Source organism: Carassius carassius, chromosome 23 (genome assembly GCF_963082965.1).
Source record: "Carassius carassius chromosome 23, fCarCar2.1, whole genome shotgun sequence".
Lineage (NCBI taxonomy): Eukaryota > Metazoa > Chordata > Actinopteri > Cypriniformes > Cyprinidae > Carassius > Carassius carassius.
Genome location: NC_081777.1, coordinates 11,556,301 through 11,578,822, shown reverse-complemented (window position 1 = coordinate 11,578,822; position 22,522 = coordinate 11,556,301). Strand labels below are relative to the sequence as shown.

Sequence of the window (22,522 nt, the reverse complement as noted above, 5' to 3'; positions counted from 1 at the left end):
TTATTTTGAAGGCAGTTGTATTTTTTTATTTTTTTATTTACATACGTCCGTGTGTGTGACAGTACACACCCTCACTCAAATGTGTTCACATTCATGTAAGACACCTTTCAAGAGTTTGCCGTTAGCCCTTAAATATGTTAGCTGATGACTGAAGACTGATGCAGAATGTAGAGTTTTTAACAAGGCATGGACTTAAGTATTTATTTACTGAAGTCAAAGGTAAATTACCGCCATTGCGAGACATAACACGCAGAGAAATATAATAATTTGACGGATGCAGAGCAGGCATGGACATCTGAAGCTTTGCAAACTAAGCTGTAAAAGTAGCAAGGAATTTTTTACCAAGCTTCATACATTGAGGTATGCAGCATTAAAAAGACAAAAAAAAAAAAAAACAGTGAGCCATTCTCTGACAAGGAGTTTATCAAAGAATGTTTGGTGGACTCTGCAGCGTTAATATATCCGGACAGAAAAGAAGCATTTTTAATGGGCCGCTCTCCAGACGAACTGTATCGAGACGAATCGAGGACATTGTGGGAAATTTGGGGCCCTATTTTAACGATCTACACGCAAAGTGTAAAGCGCATGGTGCAGGTGCACTCAGGGCATGTCCAAATCCACTTTTGCTATTTTAACGACGAAAAAATGGTCCGTGCGTCGGGTGCATTTTTGAAATTGGTTGTCCCTGTTCTCTTAATAAGTAGTGGGATGAAGTAGAATTTCATTCATCATTATAAGTAGTAATAGGCTGAATTGCAAATAGGTAGCCTAATTCTAATACACGCAATGGCTATCCATCATTAAATTTTTATATTTATGTAGCCTGAAACTAGCAAACACACTGCGCCTTGCGTTGCATTGCCCTGGGTGTATGATAGGGCCCCTGGAGTTTCAGCTGCAAAACAAAGCAGACAATTTTGACTTTTTCTCCTTGGCTCTGTCACCTTTGTCACCTAAGTCAACTTTATTTATATAGTGCTTTAAACAAAACAGATTGTGTCAAAGCAACTGAACAACATTAATTAGGAAAACAGTGTGTCAATAATGCAAAATGACTGTTAAAGGCAGTTCATCACTGAATTCGGTGTCCGTGACACAGCCTAGTTACATATTTTATTTACGTGAAATGAAAGACTTTGAGATGACGGATGAGCTGGCAGCTTTGCGGTCTATGAAAGGGACTACTATGAGCAGCGATTTGTTACAGAGGACAATTCATGCATGGACAAATTGAGACTAAAATGGGACAAACTGACAGGTGGTTCAACTGATGTTTGGACTTTTGAAACAGATGTAAGATCAAGTGACTGAAATAAACCCAGAACAGAAATTGGTACTTTTACATTGCATTATACATCAGGAGGTGTTGTGCAAGTCAGTGCTAAAAATCAGCCATGTTATTGATGTTGTGACTAAAATAGTAAAATTCTTCTGGACAAGAGCACTTAATCATAGATGGTTTGTTGCATTTTTGGAGGAGTATGAAAGTGAACATCGTGACATAGGCTACCACACAACTGTCAGTTGACTCAGCCTGGGCAAGGTGATTAAAAGAGAATGGGACTTGAGAGCAGAAATTCAGGTTTTTTTAGAAGAAATGCAATGACATCCCAGAGCTCTCAGATACAGACTGGATGGCAGATCTGGCTTTCGCTGTTGATGTGACTGCACTTATGAATGAACTAAATACCAAGCTGCAAGGCAAGTCCGCTTTGTACATTAAATGTACAGCTTAGTGACAGTTTTCATGAGAAAGTTGAAGTTTCTTGGCTTGACGGGAAAATACGCTATCCTACAGAAAATCATTAAAAACTGCCATCTGATTATTTTTCATCTCTTTTATTTTTCAACATAACCCCAGGTATTTATTCAATACAGTGGCTGAATTAACGAAAAATAAAGCATGAACAGGTGTTGACATTTCCCTACAGCACAGCAGTAACAACTTTATGAACTACTTTACTTCCAAGTTCGTTACTATTAGAAATAATATTTTAACCATGCAGCTATCAGCTACAGTATCGCATCAGACAGTGCACTATTGATCCCCTGAGGAACAGTTCCACTCATTCTCTACCATAGAAAAGGAAGAATTGTATAAACTTGTTAAATCATCTAAACCAACATGTACATTAGACCCTATTCCATCTAAGCTCCTAAAAGAGGTGCTTCCAGAAACCATAGATCCTTTTCTTACTATTATTAGTCACTGTCATTAGGATATGTCCCCAAAACCTTCTGGCTGTTATTAAGCCTCTCATTAAAAAAAACACAACTAGACCCCAAAGAACTAGTTAACTAAAGACCAATCTCGAATCTTCCTTTTCTGTCATCGATACTAGGAAAGGCAGTATCCTCACAATTATATTCCTTCTTAGAGAAAAATGGTATCTGTGAGGATTTACAGTCAGGATTTGTATCATTGTACTGAGACTGCTCTCCTTAGAGTTACAAATGACCTGCTCTCTTGTATCTGCTCTGTCTATTCTTCTTCTTCTTCTCCCGAATGAATCGCATTTTTGAGGGCTTAAACATGCTCAAAAAGTCATGAAACTTTGCACACGTGTCAAACCTGTTGAAAATGTTCATCTAATATAGGATTCAGAAGAGGGTGTGGCAAAATGGCTCGACAGCGCCACCTATACTAAAAAAAACCAACAGCCTTCCAGCTATGTTTCACGTACATGCACGCAAATTGGCACACACATGTAACACACCAATACCTACAAAAAAGACTCCTGGAGCAAAATTCTAAACCCAACAGGAAGTCAGTTATTTGTAATATTATGAGCAAATATTGTGTAATTTTTGTCATTTCCATGCGTTGTATTATAACAAGCTCCACCTAGAGATTTATTCAGATCAACACCAAATTTGGTATGCCAAATCTAAAGGCCTTTAAGATGTTAAATTGCGAAGATCTTGAGTTTTTGTTGAAGGGCGTGTCCATGGCGGCCTGGTGAATTTCGATGATTCGCCATGAAAAATGAAGTTGCTATAACTGAGACATTCAATGTCCATACTGCCCCAAACTTCACATGTTTGATAAGACTCCGAACCTGAACAGATTGACATGCCCATATTCTGTTATAGTCATAGCGTCACCTATTAGCAACAGGAAGTGACATATTTTACACTGCGACAAACTACTCCTAGAAATTTTATGACATCAATGTCTTTTTTGTGGTCAGTCTAATCTAAAGGCCTGTGCGATGTTCAGTTGTGAAGATCTTGAGATTTCGTTAAAAGGTGTGTCCATGGCGCGTAGCGAAGTTCGATGTCTCGCAATGGGAATAAAAGATGTTATAACTCAGGCATAAAATGTCCGATCTTCCCCAAACTTCACATGTGTGATAAGAGTCCTGGCCTGAACACATCTGAAGGCCAATATTCCATCGGGTGTGGCAAAATGGCTCAATAGCGCCACCTATACACTTTTAACGGAGTGCGCCTCGAGCTATGTTTCACGTACATGTACGAAAGTCAGTACACACATGTAACACACCAATACCAAGAAAAAGTATCTTGTTACGAAATCCAAAATCCCAACAGGAAGTCGGTTATTTAGAATTTGCTCTGCAAAATTGGTGTTGTTTTTGCCATTTTCAGGGGTTGTACTCAAATGAACTCCTCCTAGAGATTTATTCAGATCAACACCAAACTTGATCTGTGTAATCTAAAGACCTAAATTGTGGAGACCTTGAGTTTTTGTTAAAAGGCGTGTCCAATGGCGCCATGACAAAATTTTAAGTCTTGCCACAGCAAGAGAAGTTGTTGTAACTCAGGCATAAAATGTTCGATCTTCCCCAAACTTCACATGTTCGATAAGAGTCCTGGCCTGAACACATCTGAAGGCCAATATTCCATTATAATGATAGCGCCACCTGCTGGCAACAGGAAGATTGGCACGTATAAATGACTTTGACATATTGCACTTATATTTACGACTTCAAATGCATATTTCTCGCCGTTCGCCTTTTTTACTAAAGCAGCTCGCTGGTGGTGAGCCCGGGTGCGAGGGCCCGTTCATCGCTGCTTGGCTTGCAGCTTTAATTCTATTGTGGTTATATATGTTTGTATGGCTCTTAGTGCTGTGTTCGACACTACTGACCACAACATTCTCTTCGCGTCTGCGAAGTGCATTTGCAGCTTTTGACCACTGAGTGGCACTTTAACCACAAGTTATCAAACAAGCGAATGAAAGCACATTTTAGCAAATAGCTGTCAGTTTTGTCTCACCGATGTGTCACATTTGATGACTGCAGTCGGGGACAATTTAAGAAAAATACTGTGGTTAATATATTTAATATTCACAGATTAAAGTTTATTACTTGAAGTTATATGCGTTTCTTAGAACTAATTCAAGCAGGATAAATGTCAAGCCTATGAGCTTGTGCTTTTATATTTTCTCTAAGCTACACAGTATTACACCATATTTTAGATTTGACACATTTAATAAGTGTGCAGTATTATTTCTATAATACAAATTATGTGTAGGCCTGTCATGATAAAAAATTTTGCTGGACAATAAATTGTCCAAGAAATTATCGCGATAAACGATAATATTGTCATTCTAAGACCAGTTTCAACTAATATAATGATAATGGCATAATAACGCAGGTACACCTTTTCAAAGATCAATAAACTTATTATATTTTATGACAGATTCCGAGCAAGAAACACCAACATGTTGACGTTGTGTATATATATATATATATATATATATATATATATATATATATATATATATTGTGACGAGTCAACTGCCTCCTCCCTGATTGTCACCGGCACCCCGTCCTAAATCGCCGCCCTTCACCAGGCTCCCGACTGGAGTGGGTGTGTGAGAGGAGGGGCGCTGGACGAGTCAGGGCTGGCGGCGTGTGATGGGGTACACCTGAAGGAAATGGAGCCTCATCACCGCCACTGTTTAAAAGCCCAACGCGCCTCTCCTCGGGAGACCGGTCTCTTCCCCGTGCATGCACACTGGTGTCCTCGTGGGTCCAGGAAGGGTGCGTTGAGGGACTCCCGCGCCACCAGAGACGTGAGCTGCTGGACCCGCGATCCGGATGGGAACCGCACCCGTTTACACGGCCGTCGGGCCAGGATGCTGGGCCGTCCATCCCCTGCCAGCGCCGCGGCCAACAAGAGAGATGCGGCCGCTAGAGGAAGCCGCCGCCCCTCGCGCCCCGGACCGAAGAGAGGAGCGCTTGTGGCCGCCAGACTCCGCCCCTTACCTGGACCCTTCCTCCATGAACACTGCCCGACCCACACGAACCCCGCAGCACGACGAGGACATGTTCTGCCTCTGTTAGAGGCTTTGTATAATTTACGACAGACATTTACATTTATAAATATTATAATTTTGTGGTTGTTTAATATTCTGTATAAGTTTCATTTTTACCTGCTGCTATTATGCAAGTCCTATGTGAGGACTTTTATTTTGACGTGTTTCCACGAGCAATGCGCAGCGGGTAACAGGAAATAACGAGCTGATGGTGCAGTGAACGCTTTGAGATGTTTGTGTTGCATTTGTGTCAATCTTTCTTCTAATCCCTGCCGTTAGCATTGGCTGTAAGTTAATTTGAATCGTTTATCTGTCTAGTGTTCATTGCAGGAGTGTTAACGTGATATAATTAAATGTTTATGCTCTCTCCACCCTCAATACCACGACTTAGGTGCCCTTGAGCAAGGCATCGAACCCCCAACTGCTCCCCGGGCGCCGCAGCATAAATGGCTGCCCACTGCTCCGGGTGTGTGCTCACAGTGTGTGTGTGTGTGTGTTCACTGCTCTGTGTGTGTGCGCATTTCAGATGGGTTAAATGCAGAGCACAAATTCTGAGTATGGGTCACCATACTTGGCTGAATGTCACTTCACTTCACTTAAATGTTTAGCAGATTGGTGCTAGTGCACTGTGTTGATAATGTTTCTAACCTGAGTTAGCAATGTATCTATAAACATTTTACTCTTTACATTGTTAATAAGTATGTCATTTTGGTTTCTAATAAGTTTTTCCATATTTCTGTCATTTATTTACAGTTTTACTCAGTTCATTGGTCGGTGTTTTTGCCCATGTAATCTACAGTACCATTAAAGGAGCAAGACGCTCATATCCTGGCTCTTGAACAGAGTTTGGCTTGCTGTTTATATATATCCACGCTTTGAAAGCAAACATATATAGAGAACAGTCTAATATATATATATATATATATATATATATATATATATATATATATACAGTACAGGCGAAAAGTTTGGACACACCTACTCATTCAAAGAGTTTTCTTTATTTTCATGACTATGAAAATTGTAGAGTCACACTGAAGGCATCAAGGGCTATTTGACCAAGAAGGAGAGTGACGGGGTGCTGGACCAGATGACCTGGCCTCCACAGTCACCGGACCTGAACCCAATCGAGATGGTTTAGGGGTGAGCTGGACCGCAGACTGAAGGCAAAAGGGCCAACAAGTGCTAAGCATCTCTCGGGGAACTCCTTCAAGACTTTTGGAAGACCATTTCAGGTAACTACCTCTTGAAGCTCATCAAGAGAATGCCAAGAGTGTGCAAAGCAGTAATCAAAGCAAAAGGTGGCTACTTTGAAGAACCTAGAATTTGACATATTTTCAGTTGTTTCACACTTTTTTGTTATGTATATAATTCCATATATAATTCCACGTGTTAATTCATAGTTTTGATGCCTTCAGTATGAATCTACAATTTTCATAGTCATGAAAATAAAGAAAACTCTTTGAATGAGAAGGTGTGTCCAAACTTTTGGTCTGTACTGTATTTGTAGCGACACACACAACCACACACCTACAGACATATTTAGCTGAGCAAGCCAAATGAAGTGAGCGAAAAGTAGGCCCATTTCGACAGAAAGGGCAACGAAGTTACTTGCAAAATATGTTATGCGGTATTAAAATAAAGCAGTAGTGCAAGTACAATGCAATATTACTTGCGACGCAAACATCCACAAGCAAATGAAAGGCGCTTCCCAAAGCTGGTCACTCTAGCGAGACATTATCTCTTTATTCCCGGGACATCTGTGCCATCGGAGAGGGTGTTTTCTGCCGCGGGCTGATCCAGGCAGAGCTCGGCAGCGGGTAGACAGTCAGCATCTGAAGTTTAACAGCCAGTTTGAAGTCCATGAAATTACCCTCCGCTCCCGATTCCAGAAGTGCGTTGGTGCAGTGCGTTGACGTACGCCATCTCAGTCTTACCGGGAGGAGGGTCAATGGTAGTTATGAGGTCTTCTCGGCGGAGATCCCACCCGATAGTAGCCTCATACTTACTACCGGGCCTGCTCTTTTACCGGACAGGAGTGGATGAAGTGGCCCGCCCGGCCACAGTATAGGCAAAGTCCCTGGGATCTCCGCCTCTCCCTCTCCTCCTTGGAAAGCCAAGCTCTCACCACCTGCATGGGCTCGTGGTTGAATGCGGGGCTGACCGCGCTCGCACCATCGGGCTGGTGGTCCTCTGAGCTGGGTTGTGGACGGCTGGGGCGCGTTAACCTAGTCACGCGATTCAGACGAGCGTCAACTCTCAGAGCGAGTTCTATCAGTCCGTTCAGTGTCTCTGGTAAGTCCATGGCGTAAATCTCCTTATGAACGCGGTCAGCCAGCCCATGCAGGAACATATCCCACTGCGCTTCCTCGTTCCAACAGCACTCTGCGGCCAGGGTGCAGAATCGAATGGAAAAATCCGCCACCGAGCCTTCTCCCTGTCGCAGTTCGGCGAGTAATCTGGCCGCCTCCTTACCCGCCACTGCACGATCGAAAACTCTCTTCATTTCTTCGGAGAGTGCCTGGAATGAGGTGCAGCAGTCGTGTCCATTCTCCCACACCGCCGTTCCCCAAAGCGCTGCTCTCCCTGACAGCAGGGTTAATACAAATGTTATCTTTGTCTGTTCGCTCTGAAAAGTGCGTGGCTGTAAGGCGAAATGCATGGAACATCTCGTGAGGAATACTCTGCAAAATTCAGGCTCACCGGAATATCCCTCTGGTGTGGGTAGGCGTGGCTCTGGTCCCTCTGCTGCTGCAGGCGCTGGTGGTGGGGGAACGGGCGGCGTGGGGAGCGCAGTGCTTCACGAGTGCTTACAACGCACGACCTGTGCCCGAAATGTTCTCCTCTTGTTGGTCCATACGTGAGATGCTGTGAGCGATGAAATCCTTGAGCTGGGACGTGCTTGCTGCATCCATGGTTTTGGTCAGATCGTTCTGTGCTGAAATAACAGGAGGATGCAAGATGCAAGTAAACACAGTTTAATAAATGAAAGTCAGAAGTAAAGACACAGGTCGGGGACAAACACTCAGGTGGTAGTCGAAGCAGGGACGAGATGGCGATCCGGTGGTGGTGCAGCGAAGAGCGTGCTAGAGAAACCCAGGAACCGTGGAACATGCAGACGACATGAAGAACCGACGAAATCCAGACGAAGAATTGAGCTGACGAGGCACGAGAACAGGACACACACCGAGGAACAGCCACAACGATCTGACAACATGAGAGGGAAATTACTGGGCATATAAAGGAACAGGAATTAACGACAGCTGGTGACACTAATCAACACAACGAGTAACCACACCCACACAATTACACTCACGCAGACCCATGGAGATGTAATTATGAATCGTTATTATGACGGATATGGTATGTACAGCGTTTCCATTGTTTATGTTTGTATGTGTACTGCTTACACAAATGTAGCAAATACAGTCTTTATAAGCTTTCCATTGAAAAACAGCGATCTGTCGTCGATGCTTGAGGCTTAGATCTTTATAATGATACATAGTTTTTCAAGATTAAATTTGTCCAATTTCATTTAATCTATTCATAAACACTGACACGTGCGAGTTTAGAGGCTTTCAGGACGAGGGCGTTCTGGTGCTGGCTAACAGGTAAATCACTTAAACTGGTCCACCAATGTGATTGCGCGAATGCTCTGTTACCTCTCCTTGCTGAAATCACATGCCGGATTCCCACTTACACCTCCAGCTAGTCCAAGATGCAGCAGCTAGAGTTCTTACTAGAACCAGGAAGTATGATCATATTAGCCCGGTACTGTCAACACTGTCAACTTCATTTACTTAAACAGTACATTGACTGAACTGCTGTGAAGAGAGAACTGAAGATGAACACCGAGCCAAGCCAGATAATGAACAAAACATTGACTCTTTCACGAGTCAAGAACTGGTTGCATCGGCTTTTCGGATCACCAGTACTTCTTTCGGACAGTTCGATTCAATAAACCGGTTGAAGAAAACGGTTCACTGGTTCTTTTGCGCTCTACGTAATGGTGTCATTGGCGATGATTGCCCTTGATTCAAGCCTTCAGTTTACCTGGGCTCATAACATAGAATCAGAATCAGTTCAAAATCAATCACCAAAAGAATCAGTGTACTGTTTGAGTAAATAAATTACTCCGGGATATTGGTTTGTTTGAACTCAGAGGGAGTGTCAGCCACATTAAAAAAGTTAACAGCTTAAGTCATTTGTGTATTAATGCGTATTGGAGACGTGAACCGCTTAAAAAGATTCAGTTCGATTTGGTGAACTGGTTCAAAAAGATCCGGTTACATCGAATGATTCGTTCGCGAACCGGATATCACAAACTGCTTTGTTTTGAACTCTCTCACAACAGACACGGAAGAGAAGACAATGCTGAATAAATTCGTAGTTTTTGCTATTTTTGGACCAAAATGTATTTCCGATTCTAACTGACCCTCTGATGTCACATGGACTACTTTGATGATGTTTTTCTTACTTTTCTGGACATGGACAGTAGACTGTACACACAGTTTCAATGGAGGGACTGAGAGCTCTCGGACGAAATCTAAAATAATTTAAACTGTGTTCCGAAGATAAAAGGAGGTCTCACGGGTTTGGAACGACATGAGGTTGAGTTATTAATGACATAATTTTGATTATTGGGTGAACTATCCCTTTAAGAGTGAGAATTGGTCCCTATACTAAAGTGTTAACGTAAATTTTACCAGGTGCATAAAAATATGCCTTAAAAATGAAGCGGGATAATAATCTGACTAAGAACTACTTTTCAGTCACCTCAGCCCTGTTCATTTGATTGTCAAGACATTTAAGCCCAGATGATGTTTTTTTAAAGCTTTTAAGAGCTTTAAAAAAAATAATGCCACAAAGGTTTCTGTTCACTCCAAAGGAGGAGCAAAGGTGAGCAGAGGTGAAGAGGTGCTTGCTGCAGTAATTACAGATGCACACCATTAAGCATGCATGCAAAGTGATAAAGCCAAAGAGAGACGGAGAGAGAATGAAAGAGTGAGATTTAATCTTCAACAGCAAATTGAGTCCCAAAGACCCTCCTTTCTCTTCCTGTTTCATTCAGTATATTACCACAGGCTACATACTAGGGGTTGCACCTTCTAATCGATTAGTCGACTAGTCGACTTTAATGGTCTGCCATGACGCTTTAAGCTTGACGTCGACAAGTCGCTGGTCCTATAGGGGGTGCAACAGGAAAAATCTCTGAAGGACTTCCACAATTACGCTCCATTTCCAAACAGTTAAAATAACAAATACATACATACTATGGAAAGCACTCTACATGCATGTATGAATATATAACTGGACGCTCAAAATTGAGCGGGAGAATGCACATTCTCAACAGCTTATTGTACAGGTAAGTTAATCGCTGTTCTAAACTAATGTGCTGCTGCACTGCAACGCACACACAGGGACTACAGACAGCAGCTTGTACGTCATGTGCAGATCGCTCGTGCACAGAATCATTCAGCGCGGAAAAGTACTGCCAATGCTGTTCTGTGATTTCTCAACAAAATAGCTTAGAAACTGAAAAGATCTATAATTTACTTCTTAAAAACTAAATCGTTTGTTTGTATATATATATATACCTGTCAGGTAGAATTAATTCACACACACAATCGCTCTCACTAATGCATTAATATGAATGTAATCTTTACTGTGCTACTTTATCTGTATATGATTTAAAATGAGCAGAAATCTGTGAGAAATATAACGACCCAGAGACAAAAGAACTGTTAAAAATTAACTGTTATAGGATCAATAGCCATGTACGCAGCGCTGTGTCATATGCCATAGCTGTGCACAAGGTTTTTTTTTTTTTTTTTTTACCGCTCCAAGCTTATGTTCATTAATGACATCATCAGCGACTAGACGACTTAGACTCGACTTTCCTCACATAAAAGTCGACTTTAAAAAATCACTAGTCGTTTGACCCCTACTACATACACCGTAGCCTCTCTTCTAAAACCAGCATCTATTACTCATGCAGTCTCCCAACTGAAATAGGTCTGCAAATAATGATTATTTTCAAAGGTTATGATGGCTAAGAGGTTGTATTAGTGCTAACTGACAAAGATAAACAAATAAACAAGATAAACCAAATAATTTGAAAATACATGTTACTGAGCTTCACCTAATATCAGAACCATTTTTGGTTCACTTGATTTTACTTGGTTTTACTTCAGAAGTCTCTCTTTTTGATTGGGTCAGGTATTCTTTTTTTTTTTCAGTGATCAAACCACTGTTGATATTTCAGCCCTAAACTGAAACTAAAGCTCTTAAATAAGTGATTTGGAACAATCTATATAAACAGCAACTTGTGAAGTTAATGAGAGAGTCGACCCAAAACAAGCAACGTCAAAGGAATGACACAACAAAGTACACATACTTTAAATTGTGATTTTTGTTTTTGTTTTTTAAAGATACATTTCACAATTTAATGTGTAATTGTAAATATATTATCAACATATACAGGTGCATCTCAATAAATTAGAATGTCGTGGAAAAGTTCATTTATTTCTGTAATTCAACTCAAATTGTGAAACTTGTGTATTAAATAAATTAAATGCACACAGTAGTATTTTAGGTCTTTGGTTCATTTAATTGTGATGATTTTGGCTCACATTTAACAAAAACCCACCAATAACAAATCAATAACATCTCAACAAATAAGAAAACTTCATAAGACCAATAAAAAAAATTTTTTAGTGAATTGTTGGCCTTCTGGAAAGTATGTTCATTTATTGTACATGTACTCAATACTTGGTAGGGACTCATTTTGTTTTTATTACTGCCTCAATTCGGCGTGGCATGGAGGTGATCACCATGAAATTCGCTAAAAATTTCTTGGTCAAAGGGTGCAGTGACATTGTTTAAAAAAAAAAAAACACACAACAGATGACATTGCACCCCAAATCATCACAGACTGTGGAAACTTAACACTAGACTTCACCCTTCCTCCAGACTCTAGGACCTTGGTTTCCAAATGAAATACAAAACTTGCTTCTCTCTTGAAATTCCCATATATGGACTAGAGGTTCCAACACTTCCTGTCATGCTCTGAATGCCACTAAAATTAACAGATTTCCAACTGTAAATAAAGAGAGAGGGAGAGAGTGTGTGTGTGTGTGTGTGTGTGTGTGTGTGTGTGTGTGTGCGCGCCCATGTGATTAATGTGCAACTCTGTTCTCTGAGAGTTCGTCAGAACTAAATATATTTCAAATATAAATCCAATTAATTATTATTACTAATAATTTAATGAACACAGTAGTAAATTAATACAAAATTAAATCAAGTATTAAAAAAAAATCAATACAACTCTGAGTATTAATTAAATAAATTTGATTAATTTATTGATAGTTATATTTTAACATTTCAGTTTTATGGCTAAATGACAACTCTAAAATTTTAGAGTTTGTGTTTTGTTAAAAAAAAACAATTTTGATGCCTCACAAATTAACTTATTTATACTTAATTACTCATTTAGGTATTTATCATTTAGTTTGTGCAGTATGCATATTTATTTTACATTCATTCAGATTTATTCATTCATTCATTCATTATTTTTGTAGGTTTTGTCCTCCAAAGTACAATGTGTTTTTAACAGGAAATCTCACAGCGGGAACTATATGTTTACATACACACACTCTTGCCTCAGCAACTGAAATAAAGTTTTGGGAAAAACCAGATGTCAGCCTACACCTGAACTGCCATTTTTTCAGATCACTATCACCCGTTTCACTGGCCCAGTCTGTAAGTTTCTGTGGCCTACCTACAGCTGCCTGGACTGGAGATAAATCAGACAGACACTAGGAAGAGGCGTTTCCAGAGCTGTTTTTAACAGTGAGAGTGACCTAATCATAATGTGCATCAACTATGTTTTTAAATGCCACCCACAGATGGGCTACAGATACAGACAGAATGAGAAAGAGAAACAGAAGGCAAATTTAACACAGGTGATGAAACACTAGCATAACAAAGGAGACAATATGGTCAACCAACCAGTGATTGCTTTTTAATTGACATTTAGAGGCAAGTAAATGTTTAACTGGACCTAACTCAAAGGTGGGTTTTTGAATGGTGTCTCAATCTCATTTCATTCTTCATTTACTGTCAGGAATGACAAATTCAGAGATTATGAGAAGCAGCAGAGAACAGTCACAATGCAAACAATGCACAGAACAAGAACGAGTGGCAACAATATATGGTAAAGTCTGAACTGGAACACGATGGGTTTTGATTGTGGTCTTGTTTGTTGGTAGGGTTGCAAAATTCCGGGAAATTTCAAGACTGAAAACTTTCCATGGAAATTAACAAGAATATATGGGAATTAACAGGAATTAATCTGAATAAACTGAAAATTTGCAAAACTGCAGGAACTGGGTACTTAAATGTACTTGAGAAAATATATTGCAGCATAATCTTGGTTAAAACAACCTGATTTAATGCAATTTCAGTTTAATTTCTAACCTACACATTGCTCACTCACATGCACACAGCTTACTGCAGGGCTATTGAGGCCACGCCCCCTACATTAGTGCTGGGCGGTTTGACCAAAATTTGATATCACCGTTTTTTTTTCAAAATTATGCCGGTTTTCTGGTTTATGACGTTTTTTTTTTTTTTTCATGCATAATCAGGTGTACAATGCATTTTCTGCTGGTTGATATTCCAAGACGTGCTTGTTGCTAAGGTGCTGGAGCAAATTGCTCGTGTTGCCGCCTTTGGCGACAATTTTAGCCCGACAGCACTTGCATAAAATGGATGTTTGGTCGACGTCGGATTTTTGGAAACCAAAAAACCTCCAAACAACAGCCCCGGCTCCTCTTTTTGGCTGTAACGCCTGTTTCACACATACTCCGTCTGGAGTGCATATGCAGTCCGCAGCAGGGACTCATTGTGCTTTCACACAGGATGCGTTTGCAGTCCGCTACTGATCCGCATCTGTTCAGTCCACAACATTTGTTCATTGTTTTGATTTCATATAATGTAAAATTAGACTCAGTAGCCTATGTAAACAATCATTGCACTGCTGCAGACGCACCGCTCCTGGAACGCATTGACGGACCGCAACCTCATGCAGCTGGAATCCATTAATACACACTGCAGACGCACTATGTGTGAAACAGACGTTATAACGTAACACCAGAGCACTGCTGAGTTTACCCTCACCACGCCTCGCAGTCGCTGCTTAGAAGTGCAACATTGTAAAGGGTCTGTCTGAAACAGTATCGCGCGGCCAAGGAGCAGCATAACATTCGTTCTGAACTTTGAGTAATTAAATACACCGGTATGGTGGTATATTAAAAATTAATATCATAAACTAAAATATATACCGGTTTTCGGTATGAACCGGTATACCGCCCAGCACTACCCTACCAGCACTGTTATTTCCTCCATAACATAAACAGATAATTTCTTAAAATAATTTTTTAAATAACATGAATATATATTAAAAAAAAAAAAAGAAATAAAACTACCTGGTGCCATGTGTAATATACTGTGCAACTAAATTAGGCTATACATTTGTAAAAAAACAAATACTGACTGAACAATCCATAGACAAAAACACCCGAAACCTGTAACTCTGTCATAATTAGGTTAGTTAAAAATACAAAAACGTAATGCCTGACACCTTTGTAACTGACTAAAAACTGATGTTTAAGCCAAACAAATAACAGAGGCACTGTGCCTAAAACTGCGAACACAAACATCACTAACTTAAATGAACAAAATACAATAAACACCAATATGTGTTCACACAGTTAACTTTATTTAGATGATTCAGCATTAACTTAAATGAACAGATGATAATAACCACCAATATGTGTTCACACAATAAATTTATTTAGATGATTCACGGAAATAAAATGACTCTTGAGTTTTTTAGAAGAAAAAAAATGTGTAGTGACATAACTGCGAAAATGACTTAAGGGCCCTATGAATCGGTTCATTGAACCAAACTGTCCAAATGAATCATTTTTCAGAAGTGAATCGGACTTTGCATCACTAAAACAGTTCACAAAAAAGAGGGTTTGTAACATCACAACATGGAAGGAGCGTATACTTCACAAACAGTGTAGAAATGTGCGTCTTTTTATTTATGTTATCTGCGCATGCATTTAATCAGATATCCAAAGATTTAGAGCGTTGCCACATACAATATGAGTACGTATCCACGACGGCCATGTTTGAAGCCTGAGGTGTATGATGGGTATTGTAGTTCCCTGACCTGAAGATCTACATAGCTTGAATGAGGTATTAGTTAAACGTATTAAATTGAACCCCTTTGTAAAACAAAAACATATAATACATATAATAACAATAAAATAACTGTTAACACATATTTAGACTAAACGACTATATTCAAGAATAATACGATATACTGTACATGTGCTAAAACAGGCTAAAATAGGGTTGGCTATGTTGGAATGGAGCAACCGTTGTTATGTTATCTTGTGAACCATTGGGGCGTTAGGATTTGTGTGTCCTGAAACCAAATAATTGTCTTTATCTTTAGAAAAAGACAATCGTGTCCTGCTGCTGTGGTCTGAATATCCAGTCTGTCTTCATCATGAAATGATGAACCCCCATCATCAGACCCCATTCTGGAGATTGTGTGTATGCTTGTTTATTTTTACAGACATATTTCATCATAAAAATAGGTAAGCAGGGCCTTGTAATAATATGGTAAACATGTCATAAGTTGGTCAATCATGCATCCAGAGTTTATCTTACTGCATTTCTATAATATATTTCTGCAATGGCTATACTTGTTACAGTGCTTTCAAGTCGGGGTCTGGGGTTGTTTTAAGAGCAAACCCTTGTTTGCCAAACTAGTGTTAAGCGACACTGTCCGCATTTTTTAAGTTAAAGAGGGTAATGAACTCTTTCACCATCTATTATTGTTAAAACGCATAATCAGTGTTAGGGGGATCAACTAGTTACATATAGCTAAATTATATCATTTGATTACAAAAATAAATGTAATCAGTTACAGTCAGTGAGAAAAAATAATTAAATTGCGGTTAATTATGAAAATGTTACATCTGAATATTTTTTCACACACGTACAGATTTCATTGATATATTTCATAAACTACCTAAACTACTCTAAAATATGAGTCAGATGTTTCAGGAGTTTAAGACCTATGCTAATTTCCTATTTGGCTGATGTATATATATTTGTTAAATTGAACTGTTTTACCAACCCATTGTTAGATGCCGTGGCATTTCCCTTCATAGGTGTGCAAAATCCTGATTTCAAAACAGTATCATAGCTGTTAAACTTTCTTGTTGTGTTTTTAAATATGTATTTAATCTCCAAGCAAATCTGATTTCGTGGTGGTTGTGCTTTAAAATGAAATGATCACAATCCTAATTTAAGTGATGAAGGATTTTGAAAAGTCTGACAGTCATTAGTTGTTGAGCACTCTAATGTTAACCCCGTCCTGTTTACACGTTTCAAAAGATTAACGGCTTGAAAACATTACAAGTCTTAAAACATGTAATCAAATGTTATCAGTTACATTACTTTTTAAAGAAATTTATATAGTTACACAAACTTTTAGATTTTAATTTGTGATCTATAACCTATTACAAAGTTCATAGTAACATCCCCAAAGCTGTGCGTAAAATAATTCCACCAAGGTCTCAGCTACAGCTAAACGTTAAAACAAAAACTTACGGTCCTTGTTGGCAGTTTTGTGAGGAGTGTGTGTGTGTGTGTGTGTGTGTGTGTGTGTGTGTGTGTGTGTGTGTGTGTGTGTGAAAACTGCGTGGTTTGAAAGAAAAATGTTTTAGTTTATATATGTGATTTTACTACAAACTATAAGCATTCTAACTTAGAAACATAATGTTTTTATTTTTTTTTTATTTTCCAACCAAACCGGTTGTTCACAGTTAAAAAAGTCATAAGAATCAGAATCAGAATGAGCTTTTATTGCCAGGCATGTTTACACATACGAGGAATTTGTTGTCATGACAGAAGCTCCGCAGTACAACAGAATGACAGCGACAGAACATAAAACACATAATAAAAGAATATAAAAATACAAAAAATACAAATAAGTAGACAAGGAATGACAATATACAAATTGACAATTGTAGGCAGGTATATTACAAAAATGCAGTTATGTATGTACATGTATATTATGTGCAAAATTTAAGTGTATACTAAGTATGTGTGTTAGATAAATTAAGTGTATGTGTATATAAATATAAAGTGTAGTGTGTTCAGTGTGTTCAGTGTGTATCAGCTGTTCATAAGATGGATTGCCTGAGGGAAGAAACTGTTCCTGTGTCTGGTCGTTCTGGCGCTCAGTGCTCTGTAGCGTCGACCAGATGGCAACAGTTCAAAGAGGGAGTGTGCTGGATGTGAGGAGTCCAGAGTGATTTTAACAGCCCTTTTGCTCACTCTGGATAAGTACAGTTCTTGAATAGAAGGGAGGGTTGAACCGATGATTCGCTCAGCAGTCCGGACTACCCTCTGTAGTCTTCTGAGGTCCGATTTAGAAGCTGAGCTGAACCAGATAGTTACTGAAGTGCAGAGGATGGATTCGATGATGGTGGAGTAGAACTGTTTCAGCAGATCCTGTGGCAGGTTAAACTTCCTCAGCTGGCGAAGGAAGTACAACCTCTGCTGGGCCTTTTTCACAATGGAGTCAATGTGAATGTCCCACTTCAGGTCCTGAGAGATAGTGGTGCCCAGGAACCTGAATGACTCCACTGCAGTCACAGTGCTGTTCATGATGGTGAGTGGGGGGAGTGCAGGGGGGTTTCTCCTGAAGTCCACAGTCATCTCCACTGTTTTGAGCGTGTTAAGCTCCAGGTTGTTGAGAGTGCACCAGACAGCCAGCTCTTTAACCTCCTGTCTGTAAGCAGACTCGTCACCGTCCTGAATGAGGCCGATGAGTGTGGTGTCATCTGCAAACTTCAGGAGCTTGACAGAGGGGTCCTTAGATGTGCAGTCATTAGTGTACAGGGAGAAGAGCAGTGGGGAGAGAACACAGCCCTGGGGAGCTCCGGTGCTGATTGTACGGGTGCTGGATGTGTATTTTCCCAGCCTCACTAGCTGCTGCCTGTCTGTCAGGAAGCTGTTGATCCACTGACAGACGGAGGTGGGCACGGAGAGCTGAGTTAGTTTGGGCAGGAGGAGGTTTGGCATGATCGTATTAAAAGCCGAGCTGAAGTCCACAAACAGGATCCTCACATAGGTCCCCGGTCTGTCTAGGTGTTGCAGAACATAATGCAGTCCAATGTTTACTGCATCGTCCACAGACCTGTTTGCTCTGTAGGCAAACTGAAGAGGATCTAGCAAGGGTCCAGTGATGTCCTTCAGGTGGGCCAGCACCAGTTTTTCAAATGACTTCATGACTACAGACGTTAGAGCCACAGGCCTGTAGTCATTTAGTCCTGTAATTTTGGATTTATTTGGGATGGGGATGATGGTGGAGCGTTTGAAGCATGAAGGGACTTCGCACAGCTCCAGCGATCTGTTGAAGATCTTTGTGAAGATGGGGGCCAGCTGGTCAGCACAGGATTTCAGACAGGCTGGTGTAACACAATCTGGGCCTGGTGCTTTTTTCCTTTTCTGCTTCCGGAAGACCTGGCGCACCGCATCCTCGCTGATTTGTATTGCAGGTGTGGGGGAGAGGGGGGATGCAGGAGGTGTGAATGGTGAGAGTGCTTGATTGGAGAGGTGTTCAGGATGGGTTGCAGGAGCTGTTAATGGTGTGAATGGTTGTTTGGAGAGGCATTCAGGGTTGGTTGCAGGAGTTGTTATTGGTGTGAACGGTTGTGTGGAGAGGTGTTCAGGGCAGGTGATGGGTGTTCTTTCAAACCTGCAGTAAAACTCGTTCAGATCGTCTGCCAGTCGTTGATTTTCCACAGTGCTGGGGGGTGGTGTCTTGTAATTGGTGATCTTCTTTAGACTTTTCCACACTGATGCTGAGTCGTTCGAAGTGAACTGAGTCCTTATTTTTTCAGAATAATTCCTCTTTGCCACTCTGATCTCATTTTCCAGTGTGTATTTAGCCTGTTTATACAAGACATTGTCCCCCTTCCTGTAAGCATCTTCTTTGGCCTGACGGAGCTGTCTGAGTTTTGCAGTGAACCACGGTTTGTCATTGTTGTAATTTAGTTGAGTCTTGGTAGGAATACACATATCCTCACAGAAACTGATATATGATGTTACAGTCTCTGTGAGTTCGTCCAGATCGGTGGCAGCAGCTTCAAAAACACTCCAATCAGTGAGGTCAAAACAAGATTGTAAATCCTGCTCTGCTTCATTAGTCCATCTTTTTACAGTCCTTAATACAGGTTTAGCTGATTTTAGTTTCTGCCTGTAGGTCGGTATAAGATGAACCAGAAGGTGATCAGAACGTCCCAAAGCTGCTCGTGGAACAGAGTGATATGCATCCTTTATTGTGGTGTAACAGTGATCCAATATATTACTGTCTCTGGTGGGACATGTAACATGCTGTCTGTATTTTGGCAGTTCACGGGAGAGATTGGCTTTATTAAAGTCCCCGAGAATGATTAAAACAGAGTCAGGGTGTTGTTGTTCTATCTCTGTGATGTGCTCAGCGAGTTTCTGTAAAGCCAGACTTACTTGCGCTTGCGGAGGGATGTAAACACTAACCAGAATGAACGAGTGAAACTCCCGCGGCGAATAGAACGGCTTGCAGTTGACAAACTGCATTTCTAGATTAGGACAGCACATCTTCTTTAACACAATTACATCTGTACACCACCGTTCATTGATGTAAAAGCATGTCCCGCCGCCACGCGATTTCCCCGTTGATTCTGCGTCGCGATCTGCTCTAAACAGCTGAAAGCCCGGCAGATGGAGCGCGCTGTCCGGTATGGCGTCATTCAGCCAGGTTTCCGTGAAACACAGAGCAGCAGAGTGTGCGAAATCGCTACAAATTAAATAAAAATAAAACTAGGTTGCTGGTTATTTATCTAAAACAACTAAACAAGTCAAAAACTAACAGATACGTTTCGTTAAGAAACACGTGAAAAAGATGTGAGAGCTTGTAGTATTACAATTGAAAAAGCTGTTTTGTAACCAGTTAGAAAACTAGGTAACAGAGTTTTAGCATTTGTACCTTACCTCATACTAAAAAAAAGAAGCGAATGTAGAGAAAATGAAAGGAGAATTTCGGGGGTAGAAAGGAAGATCTCGCCATAGAATTGGACACATTGCACTTAATCAGTCATTATTTATAAGGGGAAAAACATGTGTCTGGACTTTGTGTTAAATGTGATCTTCCTGAAACAGTTGAACCTATTTTAATAAAATGTAAAAGATATGACAACGAAAGATTACAACTTACAGAAGCACTTAATATAGAAATAAATCAGATCTCATTTTAGAATAAATAATGTGTTAAATAAAGATGTGGCTATAGAAATGTTTCACAGATTAAGTATCTCAAAGAGTTGATAAACAGGATTTAAAGAATCACTACTAAGTTTATTATTATCATTCATTTTATTTTTGTATTTCTTTTATCTCTTATGTTTGAGTTAGTTTTCATTAACGTCAATGCCCTACACTCCTGCCCTGTAGGTGGCGGTAAATGCACCTAAAGCCTTGCGTGAAAGAGGAAGAAGAAGAAGTGGTTTGAGTGGGACCGGACGAAAGCATTCTGAGTGTGTCTGCGTTGCTATGAGGTTGTTTTACGGTAGGCTTCGCAAATTCTGCTGGCAGATGTTTTTATTTTCTTTCATTTAACTCTCTGTCAGTAACAGTCTAGATTTTAAAAATTGTAGTTAGTGGTAAAGTACAGCATAGTTTTGACAAATATCTTGTGCTGGTGTTTTAAAGACGGGGTCCGATGTATTTTCTTTGAGATCAGCGTAAATGCCTACCTTTTTTTTTATTTTTATTTTTTTTTTACTTTTCACCCGACGTGACAAACGCCTACTTTCTTGGTTTGTAACATTGCTTTACGTTAGATTCTTTTTTTAGTTTGAGTCGATCTAACGTTACCGGAGACGTCATAACACTTTGCTGTGAGATCTTTTTTCTTTTGTTTAACTCTCTGTCATTAACAGTCTCGATTTTTTAAATTGTAGTTAGTGGTAAAGTACTGCATAGATTTGACAAGTATCTTGTCTGATGTATTTTATTTTAGATCCGCGTAAATGCCTACCATATTTTTTCTTTTGTTTTAATTTTTCATCCCGACGTGACAAACGCCAACTTTTCTGGTTTGTATCGTTTCTCTACATTCGCTTCTTTTTTTTAGTATGAGGTAAGGTACAAATGCTAAAACTCTGTTACCTAGTTTTCTAACTGGTTACAAAACAGCTTTTTCAATTGTAATACTACAAGCTCTCACATCTTTTTCACGTGTTTCTTAACGAAACGTATCTGTTAGTTTTTGACTTGTTTAGTTGTTTTAGATAAATAACCAGCAACCTAGTTTTATTTTTATTTCATTTGTAACGTTTTTACATTTTTCCAACTACGAAAACGATCATAACATTGTTTCCATTTCTGTCTGTGTTTATAACCTTTTTCTTGAAATGCACTGTGTACTTAAAACCATAATAAAAACTTCCCTTATACCATTTTCACGATTTCACCCTTTTCAGAGTTTAAAAAGCACATAGATCCCAACACAACTCCCACCGAAATTCCTTCTTGGGTTCATAAGTTCATATTTAGGTCACTGGGCTGTACAGGGAGGGGAGGGGGGGTGTACAAACAGGTGTCCGGAACAGATGGCTTTTATGACCCTCATCAATCAAATTTTTGGAGACAAGCAGCCCTTTATCCTCTCTTACAGGTTCTCAATACAAACACCATAGAAACCATATAGTTAGGCTAATTCTTTTTACCATGTTAATGAGGTGCTGTACTTTTGGTTATGACCTACAAATGTATGAAAGATGAGGGCGTTAAACAAATGGTACAGTTTTTGTTAATGAAAACAAATGTACATCTGCATCCCAACTCATCCTCCTGCTACTCTGAACTCAAGCAAGTTTTAGCATAACATAATTATACCATGCATATTTTGACCTTTTTTTTTGTTTAAAGAAGAAACCAAAGCAAAATATAGTTGAACTTTGAGGCTCAATGCTATAGAAAAGCAATAAAAGTTAAAGAAGAGTGTTTTCAGTATTTTTTTATATGTATTATATATAAATATGGCATGCAGCTTCAAACAATGGAATAAATCTGTTCAAAATAATCATTATTAATAATAGCAATTAC

General features: G+C 39.7%; 1 protein-coding gene across 2 annotated transcripts in view; it reads right to left on the bottom strand.

The window, feature by feature from the left end:
- The window catches only part of LOC132101338 (genetic suppressor element 1-like), a 229,585-nt gene that overhangs the window by 84,562 nt on the left and 122,501 nt on the right, over positions 1-22,522 (bottom strand). The window lies entirely within an intron of this gene.